At 41.0% G+C, this 15,605-nt stretch overlaps 1 protein-coding gene across 5 annotated transcripts in view; it reads right to left on the reverse strand.

The window, feature by feature from the left end:
* Positions 1-13,224: 13,224 nt before the first annotated feature.
* ANO4 (anoctamin 4) overlaps positions 13,225-15,605 on the reverse strand; it is a 447,653-nt gene continuing 445,272 nt past the window's right edge. For all 5 annotated transcript variants that reach the window (XM_032647033.1, XM_032647032.1, XM_032647038.1 and 2 more), the window contains one exon: positions 13,225-13,994. The gene's annotated coding sequence lies outside the window, so the exon portion shown is untranslated. The remainder of the gene's footprint in view (positions 13,995-15,605) is intronic.

Consider the following 15,605-nt stretch of genomic DNA (forward strand, 5'->3'; position numbering starts at 1 on the left):
ATTTGAGAGAAACAGCAAAACCTGTGCCCCATCTCCTGCTTAGAGCTGAGAGCCACAAGACCCCAGTAAATACACAGCTGAATGGTGTATCTGGGCAGGCATATGACCTTGGGGTGTTAGACTTTACCATGGTTTATAAGCACGGAAGCAGAAATTACTGCATGAAATGTCTAGGTGACTAGGATTTTAGCCTCACGGTTTCGTACAACCTAGTGTAATGTAAGAGCAGTATGGAGGTAAAGAAGGAAACCAATAGGGGAATTAGGTTCAAACAGGCTGAGACCGGCTGAGATTGACAACTATTTTATGGTTTCCGAACAGAAGATGAATATTAAAAGCTTAGACAATTAAAAAACCTAGGCAGATGGGGGAGTGAGGATGGGAAGAAGTATTATTCCCTTTTATAGCAAGTAGTCAGTCAATACTGTAGCTAAAAATTGATTTCAGTCTCTTAATGCCTTTCACGATCTCTCTTCTTAAACTTAGTCATCTTTGTTCACTGCTGTATTCTTAGCGTCTAGAACAAGAGCCTGGCCACAAATCTACAAAATTACTGCCTCTTAGAGTTTCCAACCACTTGTTTGTTTTTAAATGAGTCACAGGTTTGATTCCCTGAGAAGCAGAGTCTGACACGGAGTTTGGTGTGCTTAATGTTTATTAAGGGGCGCCTTTAGGATCCACACCTGTGGAAGAAAGGCAAGAGACCTGTGGAAGGAAGACGAGAGACGCAGGTTTGGGCAGAGGTGGAAGTTGAGCTGTAACGCCAATCCAAGGATGGTCTCCCCACAGTGACTCTGAAGTGCGGGGAGTTAACTTCAGACTTAACCCCATTGGGCCAAGGTAGTCAGGCTTTCACATCCCGGCGTCAACCAGTCGTTGATGTGGGTAGGCACAGGAAGGGGCGTGGTCTTGGACCACGTGATCCTCTGCAATAAGGCCTTCCCGAAGAGCTGAGAGGTGGAAGCTGTCTGCTGTAGCCCTCCCAACGGCAGAGGCTAGCAGTCCTTCACTGAAGGGGGATCTCGGCAGTGTACTACGGTGTCTACTTCACAAGGTAAGTGCATTTTAGAGACGTTAAATCATTTGTCCAAGGTCAGACACCTTGGATCTGAAGTTAGTTTTGTCTGACGCCAAAGCCCCATGACCTTGATATTTTGCTCTATGGAACGTGTTGATGTAAGCTCACTCCTAAATCGGTGAGGGTGGGGCTTGGAGTTAGGAGGGCTTATTCTCAGGCTTCTGAGATACAAAGTGCAAGGCAAAGTGACAGACCCCTGTGTGGCCCTGACCCACTCCTTTAAGCAACGCCCACTGCTCTGCTCAGCAAGGAAACTGCAGTGACAGTGCTTTGTATTAAATATGATAAACTGATAACTATTACAGCTTGAAATTGCTACCCACCGACCTTTCCACCAGGGTAATATTCTTTAAAATATTATACAGTCAGATAAAACTGAACAATTCAGCTTGCATTGTAGAGTGTATTCAAATTACGGCAAAATATTGAGTAGATCAGTGGTTTTCAGTGTGTGGTTCCCAGCCAACAGTATCAACACCACCTGGGTACTTGTAGCAATTGAAATCCTTGGGCCTTAGAACTCCTGAATCAGAAAAGGCAGTGGTCGGGTTCAGGTGATTCTAATATAAGCTAGAGTTTAGTTTGAGAAATACTGGACTAGATAGTGATAATTAGTAGGAAAAAGAAACTGGATTTGCGATAGCAAATAAACTGTATATAAGTGTTTCCTTTAAAAATGGTTTGAATATTTCCTCTATTTGTTCACTGGATTTGCTTTGCATATTGGACCCCAGCCCTTCTAAATGATCACAAATTCCTAATTAGTGAGGTCTGAATTAATGAAAGTTAAAGATTACCTCCTTGAGGGCTAAGGTCTAGGCAAGCTGAGTGCAGCTGTGCATAGGGTCCCACTGATAACACCTTTAGTATTTACCCCTCCCTACCAGGATATTAATGGGCTCCAAATTGAATACTTCAAGTATTTAAAACCACTCATGCCATAGAAACATTATTCAGCAAGCTTCCTTAATTTTTTGGTTGAAAATATTATAAAATTGGTGTCTAAAACCAGATAGTCGATGGGTGATCTGGGGAATTTACTCAATATCCCTGTTGGGAAAACAATAGCTGGACTTAAGTGGGTTTAACTTCTTCACTAAGAGGATTGTATGAATTGAGGTTTTACACTTGGCTCTTTCATGTTGAAATTTATTTACAGGAAAATGAGTTAACACTGACTGCATCCTATAAGCACTAAATACTTGACGCTCTGTTAGGCACTGGGGAAAGTGAAGGTGGGGTTCTTGATTTCTATCACTTACAAGCTCTCTGGGGATATAGACAGATATGCATGCACCAGTGGATTAATAACACATGGGGAGAGAGTCTGAGTGAGTGGGGTAGGTTGTGCGATAGGAGACTTCTGGGGAGAGGGGAGCCCAGTGGATAGGACTAGCTGGGAGACACACTTGCTGAAAAGTTGAAGTCTGAGCTAGACCTTAAAACTAGAGATAATCTGACTAGAAAGAAGAGAGGAAAAATGTTTTTCCAGGGAGTGTGATGCATGGAGGAAGGTATAAGTAAAACTTGGGAAGGAGTGAAGGAACCTGCTCTTCTAGGGGATGTGAGGAGATCCTGGCTAACATGGAGGTTGGTACTAAGGTGAAGAAACATGTAAGTAGAGTGGCTGGTTTGAAGGACTAGGATGCAGAGTTAGGACTTTTACCAGAACTTCTCATTGAATCCAGGAGCGTCTGCTGCATGCCAGGGGCTTTTGCTGTATTTTTTTTTTTTTTTTTTTTGGCGGCACGCGGGTCTCTCACTGTTGTGGCCCCTCCCGCTGCGGAGCACAGGCTCTGGACACGCAGGCTCAGCGGCCGTGGCTCACGGGCCCAGCTGCTCCACGGCATGTGGGATCCTCCCGGACTGGGGCACAAACCTGCGCCCCCTGCATCGGCAGGCGGACTCCCAACCACTGCGCCACCAGGAAAGCCCCCTGCTGTATTCTTAATCTGCCTCTAGTGTACGTTAGACTATACTTACAGTAATGCAATGAATCATCAAAGGAAGGATAAATGGGTTGCAATTTCCTTTATTTAAGACCCCCCTGGAAAGCATATTTATAGAAAATTTACATAGAAAGTTATTTCTAGAGAGATTTCCATTTTAAAAAATCAGCTAAGATAAAATTTTGCCAGTTCCACGATTAACCCCCTGCCAACTATTTGGATAACTTTATATCCACACAGGTGAGGTTTTAATGAAGATTATAGTGTTGAAGTAGGATAGTTCTAATATTTTAGTCTTATGAAGACTCATAAGATTAGGTATATTTAAAAAATCCTCAAATGACGGCCTACTCATTACACCTGATAATTAACATATTCCACCATCAACACTGGGAAACAGAGTTCATCAGAAACATATGCTAATTTTTTGCTGGCTATGTTGTTTGTTTTTGCATGCATTTGTTCAATAAACACTTGATTTCTTTCTTTTTACTTTCCCAGTTTTACTGAGATATAATTGACATACTGTGCTGTATTAAGTTTTCAGATGTACAGCATAATGATTTGACTCACATAAAATGTGAAATGATTACCATAATAAGTTTAGTTAACATCCATCATCTCATATAAATACAAAAAAGAAAAAGAAAAGAAAGTTTTTTCCTTGTGAGAACTCTTAGGATCTTAAAACTTTCAAATATACCATGTAGCAGTGTTAGCTACATCATGTGCATTATATCCCTATACTTATTTATCTTTTCTTGAGATATAATTGACATATAACATTATATTGGTTTCAGGCATACCACATGATAATTTGATATTTCTATATAGTATGTGTATATTACTTAATGATGACTACAGTATGTCTAGGTAAGATCCAGTATCACAAATAGTTATCAAATTTTTTGTGTGTAATGAGAACTTTTAAGATCTATTCTCTTGGCAAATATACAATAAAGTATTATTAAGTGTAATCACCATGCTGTACATCATATGCCCATGACTTATTTATTTTATAACTGGAAGTTTGTAACTTTTGACTGCCTCTCCCATATCACCCATTCCCTGACCCTGCCTCTAGCTACACCAACTTGTTTTCTGTATAAGTGTCCTAAGCACCTCACAATTGGCTGCCTCTGTGTTAGTCCCTGGGATGAGTGAGTCTGAGCATGTGAGCCCTCTAAGAGCCATTTATCGGTTTGCTCTGCTCTTAGGGATGTGAGTCCTATTGGTTTTCACAGCTAGCTATTTTGGGGGCTCATCTCTCAGGTTGCAGGCCTTAAAAGTTGTGGTGCCTGATGTGGGGTTCAAACCTTTTCCTCCTCAGGGAGAAGGTCCAGGTTTTGAATTCTGATTGTAGATTGTCACACTGGGGATGGGGTTTAGGGTGAGTTTGCGTCTCAGCCTCTTCTACCCACTTTGTGGGGTTTTTATCTTTTTCCCAATGGGTTGCTCACCTAGTTTTGGGTTTTTTTCCAGAGGAAATTGTTCCATATTTAACTGTAGATTCAGTGTGTCTGTGGGAGGAGGTGAGCTTAGGTTCTTCCTACCTTGCCATCTTGAACCAGCCATATTTTTTTTTTTTGATTACTGTAACTTTATAATATAGCTTGAAATCAGGAAGTGTGTTGCCCCCCTCTTTGTTCTTTTATTCTCAGGATTTCTTTGGCTATTCAGGGTCTTTTGTGGTTCTATGTAAATGTTAAGATAGTCTTTTCTACTTCTGTAAAAAAAAAAAAAAAAAGTGCCATTGAAATCTTAACAGGGATTGCATTAAATCTATAAATGGCTTAGGTAGTATGGACATTTTAACAATATTAAATTTTCCAATCCATGAACAAGGGATATTTCTCCATTTATTTGTGTCTTCTTTGATTTCTTTCATCAATGTCTTGTAGTTTTCAGGGTAGAGATTTTTTACCTCCTCAGTTAAATTTATTTTTAAATATCTTATTTTTGTTGCGTCTGTGAGATTGTTTTATTTCTTTTTCAGATAATTTGTGTTAGTGTATAAAAAGCTTCTGATTTTGTATGTTAATTTTGTGTCCTGCAACTTTACTGAATTGATTGATTAGATATAACAGTTTTTTTGTGGAGTCTTCAGGATTTTCTATATATAAAATCATGTCATCTGTAAATAGAGACCATTTTACTTCTTCCTTTCCAATTCTTATAGCATTTATTTATTTATTTTCTTGCCTAATAGCTCTGGCTAGGACTTCAGTACTATGTTGAATAGGAGTGGTGATAGTGGGCACCCATGTCTTTTCCTGATCCTAGAGGAAAAGCTTTTAACCTTTCATCATTAAGTATGTTGTTAACTGTGGCTTTGTCATATATGGCCTTTACTATGTTGAGGAACATTCCTTCTCTACCTAATTTGTTAAGAATTTTTATTATGAACGGATGTTGAATTTTGTCAAATGCTTTCTCTGCCACTATTAAGATGATCATATATTTTTTCTTTCTTTCTATTAATGTGATGTATCCCATTTATTGATTTGTGTATGTTGAACCATTTTTGCATTCCAAGGATAAATCCCACTTGATCATGGTGAATGATCCTTTTCATGTGCTGCTGAATTTGATTTGCTACTATTTTATTGAGGATTTTTGCATCTATATTCATCAGGGACATTGTCCTGTAGTTTTTTTTTTTTTTTTTTTTGCAGTACGCGGGCCTCTCACTGCTGTGGCCTCTCCCGTTGCGGAGCACAGGCTCTGGACGCGCAGGCTCAGTGGCCATGGCTCACGGACCCAGCCGCTCCACGGCATGTGGGATCTTCCCGGACCGGGGCACGAACTCGTGTTCCCTGCATCGGCAGGCAGACCCTCAACCACTGCGCCACCAGGGAAGCCCTGTCCTGTAGTTTTATTTTCTTGTAGTGTCCTATTCTGGCTTTGATATCAGGCCCATGTTGGCTTCATAAAATGAGTGTTCCCTCCTCTCTGATTTTTTTGGAAGTTTTAAAATAAGGATTGGCATTCATTCTTCTTTAAATGTTTGGTAAAACTCACCAGTTAGGCCATCTGGTCCTGAAATTTTTGTCATCAGATTTTTGATTACTGGTTCAATCTTTACTAGTAATTAGTCTGTTCAGATTTGCTGTTTCTTCTTGATTCAGTCTTGGTAGGTTGTATGTTTCTAGGGGTTTTTCCATTTTTTCTGTTGTCTAATTTGTTGGTGTATAGTTGTTCATAGTAGTCTCTTATGATCCTTTGTACTTCTGTAGTATCAGTTGTAATGTGTCCTTTTTCATTTATAATTTTGTTGATTTTTTTCTTTGGTTAGTCTAGCTAAAGTTTTCTCAGTTTTGTTTACCTTTTCAAAGAACCAACTCTTAATTCATCACTCTTTTCTATTGCTTTCCTGTTCTATATTTTATTTATTGCTGCTCTAATCTTTATTTCCTTCTGTCAGTTTTGGGCTCAGTTTGATCTTCTCTTTCTAGTCCCTTTAGGTATAGAGTTAGGGTGTTTGAGATCTTTCTTGTTTACTAATGTAGACATATATTGTTGTGAGCTTTCCTCTTAGAACTGCTTTTGCTGCATCCCATAAATTTTGGTAGGTTGTGTTTCCATTTTTGTTTCAAGAGATTTTATTATTTCACCTTTCATTTCTTCTTTGATCCATTGGTTGTTCAGGAGTGTTAATTTCCATGTATTTGTGAATTTTTCAGTTTCATCTTGTTACTGATTTCTGGTTTAATCCCATTGTGATCACAGAAGATATTTGGTATGATTTCAGTCTCCTTGAACTTGCTAAGATTTGTTTTGTGACCTGACATATGGTTTATCCTAGAAAATGTTCCATGTGCACTTGAGAAGAATGGGTATTCTGCTGTTGTCAGACAGAATGCTCTGTGTATGTCTGTTAGGTTCATTTGATGTATAATTTTGTCCAAACCTGTTTCTTTATTGATTCCCTATCTGGATGATCTATCTTGTTGAGAGTGGAGTATTAAAGTCCCCAACTATTATTATATTGCTGTGTATTTCTCTTTTCAGCTCTGTTAGTTTTTGGGTTACGTTTTTAGGTGCTCTGATATTGGATATGTATTTACAATTATATCTTCTTGATGGGTTGACCCCTTTATCATTATGGATTGACCTTTGCCTCTTTTTACCATTTTTAATTTAAAATGTATTTTGTCTGATAGAGCTACCCCTGCCTTTTTTTTTTTTTAACTACAATCTGCTGAAATCTTTTTCCACCCCTTCACTCTCAGTTGATGTGTGTCTTTAAGGCTAAATGAGTCTCATATTGTTGGATCTTGTTTCTTTTTTTTTTGGATCTTGTTTAGCCATTCTGTGTCTTTTGATTGATCGGAGAATTTAATCCATTTACATTTAAATGGATTGCCATTTTATTGATTATTTTCTAGTGGTTTTGTAGATCCACTGTTTCTTCTTACTGCTATCTTTTTTTCTATTTTGATGTCTTTTGCTATCAGTATGCTTTATTACTTTATCATGGTATGTGTGTGTCTGTGTGACTACTGTAGGCTCTTGTGGTTATCATGAGATTTGCATATAAAACCTTAAAATTTTAACACCCTATTTTAAACTGATAACGATTTAACTTTGCTAGCATTCCTATACTTTTACTTCCTGCCTCACATTGATGTTACAGTTTACATACTTTTTATATTGTGTATCCCATAACAGATTATTGTAGTTGTGGTTATTTTCTACTACATTTGTTTTTTAATTTTTTTTTTTTTTTTTTTTTTTTGCGGTACCCGGGCCTCTCACTGTCGTGGCCTCTCCCGTTGCGGAGCACAGGCTCCAGACGCGCAGGCTCAGCGGCCATGGCTCACGGGCCCAGCCGCTCCGCGGCATGTGGGATCTTCCCGGACCGGGGCACGAACCCGTGTCCCCTGCCTTGGCAGGCGGCTCCTCAACCACTGCGCCACCAGGGAAGCCCTGTTTTTTAATTTTTAAACTAGAGTTGTAAATAAGTTATGCACCACCATTACTGTATTATAGAATCTTTCTCTGCCACTATACTTAACATTACCACTGAGTTTTATGCTACCTTCTTGTGTTTTTGTAATGTTAATTAGCATCCTTTTACCACCACATAAAGAACTCCCTTTAGCATTTCTTGTAAGGCAGTTCTAGTGTTAATGAGCTCCCTCAGCTTTTGTTTAGGAAGGTCTTTATCCATTTCTGAAGGACAGCTCTGCCAGGTATAGAATTCTTGGTTGACGGTTTTTTTCTTTCAATGTTTTGAATATATCATCCCATTCTCTCCTGGCCTGCAAAGCTTCTGTGGAGAAATCTGCCAATAGTCTTATGAAGGTTCTTTTGTATGTAGCTCCACTCTTTTTTCTCACTGCTTTCAAAATTCTTTTTGTCTTTCACTTTGACAACTTAATTATAATGTGTCATGGTGTAGCCCTCCTTGGGTTTACCTGTTTGGGGACTTTTGGGCCTCATGAATCTGGGCATCCATTTCTTTCCTCAGGTTGGGGGGTCTTTAGCCATTATTGCTTTAAATATTCTTTCTCTTTCTCTTCTTCTGGAATTGCCATAATGCCACTATTGTTTCTTTTAATTGTGTCCTATAAGTCACATATTCTTTCTTCACTCTTTTTTCTATTTGCTCCCCTGACTGGACAATTTCAAATGTCCTGTCTTCTAGGTCACTGATTCCTTCTTCTGCATGGTGAAGTCTGTTTTTGAATCTCTCTTTTGAATTATTCAGTTCAGTCAGTCATGGTAATTTTTAGCTCTAGGATTTGTTTTTTTTATGGTTTCTGTTCTTTGTTGAATTTCTTGTTTTGTTTAGCATTGTTTTCCTGATTGTTTACTTGTCTGCTGTGTGTTTTTATAGGTCACTAAATTTGTTTAGGAGGATCATTTTGAATTCTTTGACAATTTGTAGATCTCCATTTCTTTAGGTTCAATTATTGGACCTTTATTTGTGTCCTTTGGCGGTGTCATGTTTATCTGTTTTTTTGATCCTTGTTTCCTTACATTGACATCTGTGCATTTTAGTAAATGGTCTCCATTCCAGGCTTTATAGGTTCTCTTTAACACAGGCAGTTCTTCACCATTTGGCTCAGTTTGGGTTTCTGGACATGTTTGCTGGTAATAACTTTGGGCAGGTGGGACTTGCTATCAGGGTGTATTTTCAGGTGAGCCCACTGCCCAAACTGGGGTCTGAGGTGGTACTGCTGGCTGAAAGCAGTTGGATAAGAATTCTGGCTCTGTTCCCTACTTAGGTGAGGTTGTAGGATGGACTCCATGGTTACCGGAGTTCTCTGGTCAGGCTTACTAGATAGTTGGAACTGGGTACTATACTCGGCAGTAGGCAGAACTGTGGATTAGCTTCTCTGCCTTGGTATGGCAGCAGGACATGCTCCAGGGCCTGCACAACTCATCGTTTGGGGATCTGAATCAGGCAAGAGTGTGCACTGATTTCTATGGCCAGATGAGGTCACTGGTTTTGCTCTGCAGACAGAAAAGCCACGGGTTGTGTTTTCTATTCAAGTATGACTGTATGCAAGGTTGTTGGATGGGCTGCACAGTTTCCAGTGTGCTGTGGTTGGGCAAGCTGAATGCTGTATTCAGCAAAGGGCAGGCAACAATTAGTTTCCCTGCCCAGATAGAGCAGGAGAATCGTCTCCAAGGGTGGCAAGGCTCTTTGTGGTCTTGACGCAAGTCAACCCATGCCCCAGGGGGCCAAACAGGGCTGCTGGCTTTGCTTTGCAGTCCATCATCTCTGCCTGCCATATTCTCTGAGTGTTGCTGAGCTATGTAGCTTCCAGTTGTTTTGGCCAGGCTTTCTGGTCAGGTGGGCCAGGAGCTAGTCAGCAGTGGATAAAGTGATGATTTAACTCCTCTGCCTGGGTGAAATGGGAAGGCCAGCTCCAAGCGTGCTCTCAGGTGTTCTGCATCAGGTTTTCTGGTCAGGAGCAGCCAGGAGCTACACTCAGTAGTGGGTGGGACTATGAATTAGTTTCCCTCCCCGGACAGAGCCCTGGACACCTGCAGGCCTGGCGAGGCTCGCTGTTCGTGGTCTTGACTCAATCTGATCCGCTCTTTCCAAGTGCCCTGGCCCTGTGGTGACACAGACTTTGCGATTTTCACAGCTCAGCCTGCCATTCTGTGCTCAAGCATTCCTGAGCTATGTAATTTCCAGGCTTTCTGGTCAGGGGGTGCTGGGAGCTGCACTCAGCAGTGGGCTGGGCTATGACTCAGCTCCCCTGCCTGGGTAGGGCAGACCAGGCTCCAGGGCTAGCAAGGTTCTTCATTTGAGGACCTGAATCAGGCAGACCTGCACCCCACTGAGTTCCCTAGCCGTGGCTCTGTAGGTGAGCAAAGCCTCTGACTGGGACTGCTGGTTGGGCCCTGCAGGTAGGAACTTGGTCCATCAAGATCCGAGTGCTGGTTGTTGCAAGCCCCTACCTGCTTCTTTATCATAATTAGATTCTCAGTGGTCAAGCCCTATAGATCTCCCCTGATTCCTGTGGGGTGAGACGAGAGTGGGGGCTTCCAAGAAGCGACCCACAACACAGTGGGGGCTAGATATTCACCCTGGGGTCTCATTTCCCAATAAAAGAACCCTAGGCTCAGGGGAGGACCTCTCAATGTGATGCTGTGCTGGCCTGGGGGAGGGGTAATGTGGTCAGCATGTAGCCATTCTTCTTACCTTCTAATATCGCCTGTCTTGGTCTCTGTGGTGTGGGGGAGGTGCTTCAGCCTCACCTCTATGTTCTAGGATTTTTAAAAATTTTTATTTTATATTGGAGTATAGTTGATTAACTGTTAGTTTCAGGTGTACAGCAAAGTGATTCAGTTATACATATATATGTATCCTTTTTCAAAGTCTTTTCCCATTTAGGTTATTATAGGATACTGAGCAGAGTTCCCTGCTGCTATATAATAGGTCCTTGTTGGCTATCTATTTTAAATACAGCAGTGTGTACATGTCAGTACCAAACTCCCAATCTGTCCCTTCCCACCACCCTTTCCACCTGGTAACCATTAGTTTGTTCTCTGTGAGTCTGTTTCTGTTTGTAAATAAGTTCATTTGTATCATGAGGTATTTGTCTTTCTCTGTCTTACTTCACTTAGTATGATAATCTCCAGGTCCGTCCATGGCATTATTTCATTCTTTTTAATGGCTGAGTAATATTCCATTAGTATATATGTACCACATCTTCTTTATCCATTCCTTTGTTGATGGACATTTAGGTTGCTTCCATGTCTTGGCTATTGTAAACAGCCCTGAAATGAACATTGGGGTGCATGTATCCTTTCAAACCATGTTTTTCTCCGGATACATGCCCAGGAGTGGGATTGCTGGATCACATGGTAGCTCTATTTTTAGTTTTTTAAGGAACCTCCATACTGTTGTCTGTCTCGGTCTCTGTGGTGTGGGGGAGGTGCTTCAGCCTCACTGCCATGTTCTAGGATTTTCTTAGTGGTGTCTTATCCATGAATAGTTGTCAGTTTTCTTCTTGGGACAGGGAGGGAAGTCAGAAAGTAACTATGTCACTATTTTGGTGATGTCACTCCCAACACTTGATTTCTTACAAAGTCCCTCAGAAATTACCCTTTACAACCTTCTTTGCCTTTCTCTTCTACAAACCTAAACACATCTTAAGATACTCGCTACGTGTTCCTTGTACCAAAAACAGGGAAGATGAATGAGTGTATTCACTGTGCTGGTAGAAAGAAATGAAGGGAGGGAGAGAGGAGGGGAGGAAAGAGAAGAATTATATGCTAGAAATGCATCAGGGATTGTGATTGCCAGAGGCACTTGCAATAGCAAAGGCAGAATTCCATGGGCAAAAGATATTTCTGGCCAGAGTCTTAGGTTCAGTCTATACTCAGACCAGGTAGAAAGCGATACTTAACAAATGTTTACTTCCTTATCCTGACCAGTGTGCTGGGTGGTCCTCTACCTAGTTCTGAATGTTCATGGCCCATTGCAAACCCAAGGAGGGTTCACATTCCTTCCCCCTGCGTCTGCCACTCTTCCTGCTCCAAGGAGTAGGAGAGAAGCTATGGATGTATTAAATCCAAGGATCTAATGGTTCATGATGCTTAGAGGTAGAGCTTCAGGCATAACAAGCAAAAGTCACAATACTGGGTCAGTAGAGCAATTTGTCTGTTTGGAGCATCACTTTGTATTTCATCTTTTGAGACTTTCCTTGGAAATTCCTTTCCCCAGGGCTGATGTGAAATATTTCACAGACTTCTTAGCCATGATTGAAAAGAAAACTCTGCCAATGGCCGCTTGTCTTCAGTTCCCATAAAATACATCTCCTTAGTTTAGGCTCTGCTAGGGTTAGTAGAGTTGACCTTTGAATAGTGCAGAGGTTATGGGTGCCAATCTCCGTGCAGTCAGAAATCTGCGTATAACTTTACAGTTGGCCGTCCATATCCACGGTTCATGGATTCAACCAATCATAGGTCCTGTAGTACTGTATTACGTATTTATTGAAAAAAAAATCTGTTTAGAAATGGACCCTCATAGTTTAAACCTGTGGTGTTCAAGGGTTAACTGCATTTCACTCCTAGGAACACCAGGTCAGAAGGAGTACTAGAAAGAAACTACGAAATGGCTGAAGTTCTAGCCTGCCCAAAGCCACTCTGACCAACTGTTCCCATCTAAGGAAACATTTAAGGTTCTTGGGACTCCACAGCCAAAATGAGACAGTGTTGATGGATGCGGTAATGAGAGCATTCCCATTTCCCTGACTGGCACAGGCCAGCTGATAACATAATTCAAAGTCAGGTTCTGCAATCTCTGGAAGAAGAGTAATTACAACAACAGGCATTGCTTAGAAGGAAACTCCCCCACCAGCCCCGCTTCCCCCATCCAGACAGACAGTCCCTTTGCTAGGATCAGCAGAGCATACTAGCAGGCAGGGTAATCAAAAGCATCATATGTATCATTGGTTATATTTCACATTTCCTCAACAAAGTGCATCAGTGGCATTTTCCAAACTCTTCTGAGTGATTTCTAATGAGTTGGCTTGGCACCCTCTCTAAGAAGGTAGAATGGAAGCAAAATGGAAAAGGTAGGTTAGGAAGAAAAATGTAGTCTCTCTGAAGGATGAAGTGATTTCTCAGGAGTGTTTGGGAGTGACAGACTTTCTTTAAAGACCCCCACTCTATGATTCCTCGTATTCTGTGAGAAGAAACTACAACAGAATTTCAGAAGACCCGGCTAAAAATATTCCATGTGCATAAATTTATTTTAAATTTTATTGCATCACATTATACAAGCATTAAACATGGCTTCATGTTGATGACTATTTAAATGTGAAAATTCATCATTCATGTCAGTACCTTTTGGCTATTTACAAGTAAGGAAGTTCTATGTACTTTTATATATCTCTGTATTTGTATGTACATATGTAAGAATACATGACTATACATATGTACACACAGAAATACATCTATGGCCATACACATAGCTATAGATATGTCATATATAATCTCCTCAGAAAGATCTGAAATTAAAAAAAAGAAAGAAAAAGTTGTAAACAGGGTCTTGTTTGTGTTGTTTGGTGACACGGAATTAGGACCATGTGACATTCTAGGAATGTGTGTCCAGGTGTCCAAATACCCTTTTCAGCCCAGTGTCTGTAAAATTCACATGGGATAGAATGCAAAAAAGGTAGCAAACAGGCTGAAAAACAGGCCCAGTATACAAGTTCCCCTTGGTTTTAAAAACTTGAGAATGTAACTGCCCATGATGTGCATGCTTGCTTGGTCAAGAATGGTCTATGGATGGATAGCATTTGTGTGCTGGGCTGCAATGTGATTTCACAGCAGCATGGTTTCCCAGGCAGTCCTTTAAAGGGTGCTGACCCCCCTGCCACTGCCGACCTCGGCGACATGCACTGCGGTTGCATTTTAGTCATTCACTGGAATGTGCTTTTGCACAGCTGGGAGAAGTAAACAGAATTCAGGTCCTTGGCCTGCAAATGAACTGTTACCTGGGAGAAAAAAAAAAAAAAGGTATTAAAATCCGAAGTACACATGATGGCTTAAAGGACGTTATGTACAATGGTCTGTATTTAGTGTGAATCAAAGGCATTCGAAGAATCTGTAACCCCGAACCAAGTCAGGTATGGTATAAACATTGCTGTGCCTGCTTTACAAATGAACAGACGGAGTCAGAAAGGCAGTCTGAAGGAAGGTGACTTCCTGCCAACTGTTGGGAAAATAGAGACAGACAAAGACTATGCTTTCAAGCAAAATGCACAGATGTCGTCTTTGGGGAGTAACCAACCCACAATGCTGAGGCTAGAAGGAACTCTCAAGTGTGAAGGGCCCTGTAGCCCAGCACAGCCCCGAGGTGAGGATAGTCTACCGTGGCACGCTGGTCTCTGGGCACTGGAGCAGTTCTCTTCACTAATAATGTGTGCCTCCTCCCCCAGCTCAAGCCGTCCGATAGTCAGCCTTTCTCCTCTGAAAGCTGACCAGAGCCAGAGAAAAGGTGGTCAGAATGGGTGCAGGGGGCCAGGGGCTTGGAGCAAATGATAGAATCCCAGAAGGTTAAAGCCAGATAGGCTCTTAAAGTATTGTTTAGTCCAACTCCTTTTCTCTTGAAGATGTGGACACCGAATCCACGGGAATGCTCCACCCCAGGTCATACAGATAGAGAACGGACAGCCAGATCTAGATCCGCTGGACTACAGTGCAATGCTTAACAGCAGTGCAAATCCGATATAGTATTTGATAGCATTTTGTTTTGTAAATATCTCACACTCATAACCTTATTTGAGCTGCAAATTAGTTCCACCCAATAAGCAGGCTCAGAAAAATTAAGTAATTTTCCTGAACTCATATAGCCAAATGGCAGATCTGGAAAATGGCAAAATTACTAAGTAGCAAAACATTTCTTGCCTTTAGTGAAGCCAAAGGCCTACTTTGGAATTGAGGGCAGAACCAATTCAACATCTGTATACTATTATATTATCCCTGTGGCCTGGGGTCTAGGTGATATCCTCCAAGTCCATCCTCATACCCAACTCACAATAACCTCCTGGACTCTTAATGCAGGATAAAACTTCACTAATTTTAACAACAAACATCTCTGTAGATATCTGCTATATTGTAACCTATATGAAAAGTGAAAAACATACATTTTTTCCTGTATATCTCATTTTTCTTTTGGAGGCCAAATTTTGGAAAACCTTTCAAAGTTAGTCTCCAAACAAGTGGAGAGAGAGGAATGAAGGCAAGGAAGGCAAAAGAAATGCTGGAATATTAGATTCACAGAGTATAAAAACTGAGGGCTCATCTTATCACTGAAGAAACTGAGGCACAGAGAAGTTAAGTGACTTGTCCAAGGACACACAGATAGTAATTGCCTTGCCAGAGAGAAGGTTTCAGAAGAACTTTCTGATATGTGGGAACATCATGAAAGTTTCTTACAGTGTTTTTAAGTGTAATGCACCCAACCTTTATTCATTAAATGTGCATTTAATGGGTGCCATGTACTTAACCGCTGTGCTAACCAGCTGGAAGAATAAATTATAGTCCCTAGAGACTTTCCTAAAGATGCTTACAGCTGTGCTGGGGAAGCCTAATAACTATTTGAA

This window comes from Phocoena sinus, chromosome 10, assembly GCF_008692025.1.
Source record: "Phocoena sinus isolate mPhoSin1 chromosome 10, mPhoSin1.pri, whole genome shotgun sequence".
Classification (NCBI taxonomy): domain Eukaryota; kingdom Metazoa; phylum Chordata; class Mammalia; order Artiodactyla; family Phocoenidae; genus Phocoena; species Phocoena sinus.